Source organism: Chiloscyllium punctatum, chromosome 36 (genome assembly GCF_047496795.1).
Source record: "Chiloscyllium punctatum isolate Juve2018m chromosome 36, sChiPun1.3, whole genome shotgun sequence".
NCBI lineage: Eukaryota > Metazoa > Chordata > Chondrichthyes > Orectolobiformes > Hemiscylliidae > Chiloscyllium > Chiloscyllium punctatum.
The window spans coordinates 26,610,319-26,617,782 of NC_092774.1; the positions used below are offsets into that span (position 1 = coordinate 26,610,319).

General features: G+C 47.4%; 1 non-coding gene across 1 annotated transcript; it reads left to right on the top strand.

Moving 5' to 3' along the window:
- Positions 1-356: 356 nt before the first annotated feature.
- trnan-guu (transfer RNA asparagine (anticodon GUU)) lies at positions 357-430 on the top strand. The gene has a single exon. It is a non-coding gene; the product is annotated as a tRNA-Asn (tRNA).
- The last annotated feature ends 7,034 nt before the right edge of the window (positions 431-7,464 follow it).

Genomic DNA, 7,464 nt, shown 5'->3' on the forward strand with positions numbered 1-7,464 from the left:
CTTGTTGAAGAGGCCGGGAGGTTGACTCTGATGTTCTCGGCACATGAACTGATCTGAGACATTGAAAGAATTGTCGTTCCTGCACATCAGGAATTCAAACCCCTTCTCCCCTGCGAGCCAATGAGAGAACTCGGGAACAGACAAAACACTGAAAGGCTGGAAGGGCGACGGCCCCGGAATAAGAAAGCTAGTTGCTCGTGACATGGATGTGTCTGCAGACTGTCCCCGGTATCTCCACAACACATCTCCAAGGCTTGATTATGGAAAAGTAAAACTGATAGACGACAATTGTAATTCTCGGCGGGAAGGCTGAATTATAAAATCACTAAGCGATGGTGCAGCCCACGACAGTGTCTGTCTCTGTGGTGCAATTGGTCAGCGCGTTCGGCTGTTAACCGAAAGGTTGGTGGTTCGAGCCCACCCAGGGGCGGTGTGTTCGCTGCCCTTCTTTGGCTTCGAAGCTGTGCGCTTTTAATGGGGTCAGGAAAATGTTCCCCAAACGGAAATCTTCTCCACACAGGGGTTTCCGAATTGAATTCATGTCTCACGGAAGGGACTGCGTATGCTGAGAAGACGAGACCAAAAGAGAAACTCGGCAGGTTTGACAGGACCTGTCGGAGAAAACACAATTTTGAAATGTTGCCTCTGATTCTCTTTCCACAGATGTTGCCTGACCTGCTGAGTTCCGCCTGCAATTTCTAACTGAAAGTTCATTTCATCTTTTGGGGTGAAACACCTAAAGGTCTGCAAACACCATGTGCAGATATTTAACCGTTTCGAATCACTGTGAAGTGATTGGATTCAAACAAACTCTGCGATGGTTCACTCTTTCTCAGCTCCACAGGCAGACAGACCTGGGAAGTCAAGCTGTCAGTGTGGTTCTGTATTCGTGGGCCGAGTGGTTAATGCGATGGACTTGAAATCCATTGCGGTTTCCCCACGCAGGTGTGAACCCTTCCGAGTACAAAATGAGAAATGTCGTCGAAAAGAAAGGGAGCTTGCTCCCCGGCTTCTTCTTTAAGATTCAAATCAGTGGAGGGGGAAAAATATTTCACTCAAATTGGGACTGGTGGGAATCTGCAACCCACTGCCTGTTCGGGTGGAACAAGCAGATACCTGCAGAGCTTCTTTTGAGGCTCTGAGCAAAGTGTTTGGAAATGAGACGAGAAGAGTGAGGGGCTTGAAATCGTGATCGAAATGAAGCAGGCACCTGAGGACAAGGGTGTTTCCTTTCCCAGTGAAAGATACTGCTTCACAAAGTTGGGCCTGTGGAAGGGAATCAGTGACGGTGATTATCTTTGGTTGTTCACCTTGTGAATGTTCCCATTGCTGCGCATGTCCGTGTTAACGTCAGAACTCTGCAGCGTGGTGGCGTTCGATACGCACAGGGCCGGGGCGCAATGGATGATGAATCTGACTCCACCTACCTGTTTGAAATGCAGCTCACAGCTTCTTCACACACCCCAATTAATCTTCTCATTGTCCTGAAGCCGGCAAACGGTTTGAATTCCCGATCTGCGGGAATGAGAATCCTTTCACTGTCTCGCGTCAGTAAATGTCCCTGAGAACATCTGAGTCAACTCACAGCGCAGTCAGATGAGGGGAAGCCGAAATAGCCCCACATGCTGCTCACGGGCACATTTTATTCTCCCCAACTGAACGCCTCGACCACTGCGGCTCCTGGGATGGAAAAGAAACAATCACCAAAACCCAGTCTAAGCTCTGTGAATCTTCAGAAAATCAGCAAACGTTCATCCCTTCGGATTTTCCATCCTGGGCTGACAGGGATGGGATTTGTCACTCTTTTGTCGGACATTGCAAGTGGATGTTTTGCAAAAAAAAGCACCACAATGCAATCTAATTAATCAGGACCTGGATGTTTTCGGTCTTTGAATGTAAGTGTTGTGCTCCAGAACTTTGTTGTTCCCAGCTTATAATACTTATCTTCCCAGTCCCCTGTATCACTTGTCGAAAATGTTTAATTTGTGTCTTGTAATCCTTTCACTGTCTGCTCATGAGGATAGCGTTTCCGTGTTTTACCTAAATTATCTTGACCTTGCATGCCTCAAGCCTCAAGCTAATTTCACGAGAAACCTTGTCCAGTTCAAAAGCCAACTGTTAATGATGGCTCTGTTTCTTGTCACGTGTCCAATTTCAGATCGATGTTGTTAATGTCCCTTCTACTCCTTCAGATCCAGGTTTCGCTCACAGGGCTAGAACAGAACTGTCAACAAATACATTTACCAATCTACGTTCATCCTATCGATTGTATTCGCATCATCAACATTTCTCATCAAAATAACTCGAGAGACTTTCATCACAATTTTCTGTGAACAATTCTACATTAGCTTTGCTGAATGAACCCCAAATTTCTTGAAGTGGCTCCTTATTTTCGGCCCTGATTATTCATCTCTCTCCGCATGGGAATGGATCCTTCCCACCCGCTCGATCTCTCATCAATGTGTTTAGTTCAATTCGATCTCATCTCTCCACAATGAATGTCCCAGGCTTTATTATGGAAAAGTAAGTCTTAGAGACGACAAATGTAATTTTAGGCGGTGAGGCTGAATTACGAATTCACTAATAGCCTCCCCTTAGCGATGTTGCTGCCGACGTAGTCACATTTCTCTATCGCATCGTTGGGCTGTGCGTTCAGCAGTTTACCGGGAGGTTGGTGATTCAACCCCGCACATGAGTGGTGTATTTGCTGCTCTCCCTCCAACTGCGAAGTTGTCTGCTTTTCATGGGGTCAGGCAAACAATTTGCAGAACAGTTGCTTCTCATTCTGTTTCGCTGCTGTCGTTTGTCCCGTGTCCAGGAACCGGGCCCTCTCCAATGGCAGAAAATTTAACTTTTTTGTTTCGAAACTTTTCTCTGACACCTGGGTGACCAGTGACAAGCATTGCCCTCCTCAACAGAGAACAGGAGAAGACCACGCAGACCGACACGAGTGTGTCACCTCAACTGTGCACATTGGGCCAGTAGAACAATGTGAAATATTTCTGTTGAGTGTTTTGGGTCGCAAATGAGGAGGCGAGGTGCAGAACAGTGCGCCCCTAGACGGGAAAGCCGCAAAAGACGACATTACGGGAATAGGAGAGAATAGGACATGGCGGATTTCAGGCCCTAAAGACATGGAACTCGATATTGAAGACCGGGGGCGCTGTAGGGTGTTCAAGTGGAAAATGAGACTTTGTTCTTCCATCTGGAGCTGAGCTTTGCTGGAACACTGCTGCATGCCTGATACAGAGATGTTGGCCAGGGAACAGGGTGGCGTGTTAAAGTGGCGGGCAACCAGAAGCTCAGGGCCTCTTTTGCAGGCAGAACCGAGATATTTTGCGAAGCAGTCACCCAGTTTATGCTTCATGCTACGTTGGGGAAACGACACTGTGAGCAGCGAATGCAGTAGACTAGGTTGTGGCAAATGTACAGGTAAAGTGCTGCTTCACCTGGAAGGTATGTTCGAGCCCTTGGATATTCAGGAGGGAGCAGGTAAATGGGCAGGTGTTACACATTCGGCGGTTACAGGGGAAAGTGTCTTGGGACAATGGGAGGTGGGTGTGGGGTGTTTCGAGTGAAGGAAGAGTGGACCCGAGGTGTAACCCTGCCCATTTACCTCCTCTCATATATAAATCCGTGAGGTTGAAAGAACATTCCATCCAATGATTCAGTACCACGTGACTCATGAACTAATTTGTATTCATGTTCCGGGGCCAGCCTCATTATTGTGTCACAGCAGCTGCAGGCCATCACCGGGGGCTCGCCCTATGACGTCACGGTGAGACTGGAAGCCCCCGAGACAGTTTATCAAAGAAACCTCCCGGTGGGTCAGGGCAACCCTGCATCGGGAAGCACTGGGATGGTCAACCACTACCAGTTAACATGGGGAACACATCTCCACATTATGCAGCCTCGAGGCAAACTTGCCTTCCTTCTACTTAAAGTTCAAGAGCCCTCAAACCGAAATTCCCTATGTACGTTTGGAATAATTTTTCCAGGTGTTCGCAAAGTATATCTATGAGCACTTTGTTAAAATTTGAATTTTGAGAGTGTTGAAATTTTGTGCTTTTGAGCGAAATCACAGTTCGAAAAAACAGAATGTGGGAATTTCGACAGAGTTTATGTTTGCACATTGGCGATATGTCTGTGGGTGCGTGATCGGAGCACAACCCAGAAGGGAAACGATCTCTCCTAAACACTCAATATCCTCTTTAGCAGCTTTCCCGTATAGCGGCGCTCTGTTCTGCACTTCGCCTTCTCATCTGCTTCCCAAAACACTTGGACAATGAGAAGCAGCTTTTATGGAAACTCTTTGCCGCTTGCAATACTTAGAGCAATGTAAAATGTATTTCACACTGAGCAAGTCTCAGCTCGTTCAAGAGGTGGGGTGCGTACGGGCGATGGGGTGCGCCTGGTTTCTAGCTCGTTGGTCTAGGGGTATGAATCTCGCCTTGGATCTTCTACTACTCCGACTTGCCAGAGATGCGGTGCATGAGGAATGTCAGCAATGAAGCGAGATTGGAAAATTGGGACTGCCCTCCACGGAGAACAGAAGCCTTGCAAATCATAAGAGGCCGAGACAAAGGAAATAATGTTGTGAAAATGCTCCCACGCTACAAAGGATCCACAACGATTCGGCAGAGTTTAAATGTCAGGAGGGAAAGAAGTAAAAGTGACATTAGGAAGAACGTTTTCGTACAGGGAGTGGTTAGGGTCAGTCAGTCCCTGTCTGACATTGACAAAGAGGAAGATTCAATGGACCCGAGAGGGAATTCGGTGGTCACGTTCAGATGTACAGATTTACACGGAAAAGGCAAGAGAATTATACGAATTGAGTCACACGTTTACTTACAGTGTAGAACCAGCAGAGCGAAGGTGGGCCGCATGGCCTCCGTCTACGCTGTGACACATGTTGTGATTCAGTGTGAGCTGAATATGTCACGAAATACTGGCCCAATTTACACAATTGAGGGGAAGTGCTTGTGGAGATTTGAGTTGTTTCCCGCCGGTCTGCTCTGAACTGAATCCTAACACCTCTTCTCTGAAATGGGAATGAGTTGGTGAAGTTGAAACAATTCGAATTCGAATCCCTACAGTGTGGAAACAGGCCCTCCTGCTCAACAAGTCCTTATCAACCCTCCGAAGAGTAACCCACCCAGACCCGACATTTACTTCTGACTGATGCGCCTAACCTACCGACCTCTGGGCACTATGGGGCAGTTTAGCATGGTCAGTCCACCTAACCTGCACATCTTTTGACTGTGGAAAGAAACCGGAGCACCGCAGGAAACCCACGCAGACACGGGGAGATTGAACAAACTCCACACAAACAAGCTGCACACGGGTAGGATCGAATTCAGGTCCCGTTATGAGACAGCAGTGTTAACCACTGAGCCACAAAGCCACATTATTTGCGGTCGTATTCATTCCCTGCAATAATTCCCCACTCCGGTTCAGACGTGAATGACAGGACGATCAGCATTTCGAAAGCAGCATCACCACACAGACACAGTTCCCATGATGAGGACACAAATCACCGATTGTGAATCATCTCGGAGAGATACAAGTGACAGAGAGTCACATGGAAATGATGGACTGAACGGCTTCAGGCTGCGGCGGAATGACGTCACGCGTTGATGCCGTCCCTCTCCCTGTCTCTGGGACAGAGCGGCTGAGGGAGAAACAATGGCTCATTTTTAACTTCATCTGGGACAGTTGGGGCTCAGATGTTTACTGCTGCCCGTTCGCAGCAAAGAAACAGACGCCAGTGTTAGAAAAGACTTTCTGCAGGATTGCTGTGTGAAGACGAATTCTGAGCACCGAGCAGCCTGCACACAAATGTACTCGTATGAATTTACCTGAGGGAACAGTTTCTGGTGTCCATTTCTCTCTGTCCCGCCATCACAGCATCTTTCTGTTTCTTTGATTACAGACCATTGTAATGTCGTTAAAACTTGCCCATTTCCTGTGCATGAGTGGAACTGACGTCTCCCATCCAAAGTGATTGAGAGAGAGCAGAAGAGCGAATGGGCTCTGCCCTCCCCCAGAAGACTTGCAAGGAGAAACAAAATGGTTTCATTATCCGCCAGTGGAGAGAGTCCGGTTCCTGGGAACAGGACAAACAGCAGCGTCCTGGGCGCAGGGAGACAGAATGAGAAGCAAATGTTGTGGAATCTCTTGCTGTTTGCATTTCTTGGAGCAATGTCAAATGTATTTCACACTGAGCAAGTCTCAACTTCTTCAGAGAAGAGCGCTTGGGGTGTCAGGGGTCAGGGCAGAGACGGAACTCAACGGCCATTGGCTCGCTGGTCTAGCGGTGCGAATTTCGCTTCGGGTCTTCAGCTACATGCTCGTGCGAGAATTGCTGGTTTGAATCCCGAACGAGCCCTCATTTCTTAAATTGCCTTGTGCAAAATTTCTCAATGAATCAAGATCGGACTGCCTGAAGTCAGGATGGCGCAGAGCTCCAGTTGCAGTGAGCAAGGCGAAGAGAACATTTGTGAAAAGTGGAGTCAAGTATTGCAGATTGTTCGCCTGTGCAATCCGAATCATCCAGCTGCATTACTGTTCAGTTCTGAGTGCGAAATTTCAGGAAGCGGGGAGTGAAGTGATTGGAGACAGTGCTGAACAGGTTGAAGTGAATGGTTGCATGCATGAGGAATGACAGCAGTGAAGATTGGAAAGTTGGGAACTTTTGATGAACAGAAGGCTGAAAGTTGGCCTGATTGAAGTTTTCCAAGTCATTAAGGGTCTAGACAGAGGAAGTAATGTCGTGAAAATGCTCCCATGAATGAAAGGATCGAGAACGATTTGGCAGAGATTTAAAGTATCAGGAAAAGTAAAAGTGGCATTAGGAAGAATGTTTTCGCACAGGAGTGGGGTCAGTAAATCCCTGTTTGACAGTGACAAAGAGGCAGATTCAATGGACACAAAAGGGAATTCGGTGGGCATGGTCAATGTAACAATGTACAGATTTACAGGGTGAGGTCTACAGAATGAGACACTTATTTATATATTGTATCGAGCCAGCAGAACTGAGTTGGGCTGCATGGCCTCAGTCTGCGCTGTCACACATTTTGTGATTTTGAGTAAAATCGGAGTTGGACTAACAGCATGTGGGAAATTTGACAACCGGTATATTCTGTCCAACAGGATACTCCATCACAGCAATGAAGGTGTTTTGACATCATTCTCGAAGGTCCATGACACAATGCAGATTCAAAACTGAGTATTCCTTTGAATCACTGAGTAATTTGTTTACAGTCATTCAGTTAAGGTGAGCGGAGTTGCGCATTGGGAGCCACTCCAGTTGACAGGTCGAAGCCGTTTTCTCCTGTGTGATAGTCCCACCAGCACTCCAATTTGCTGTGCTTCCCGTCAGTAGATGCAAATAAATGTCCCATTCTGATACACAGGCCACGGTCACCCAGCTGTGGTGACAAGCCTGTGAAAGGCTGCGTGGTC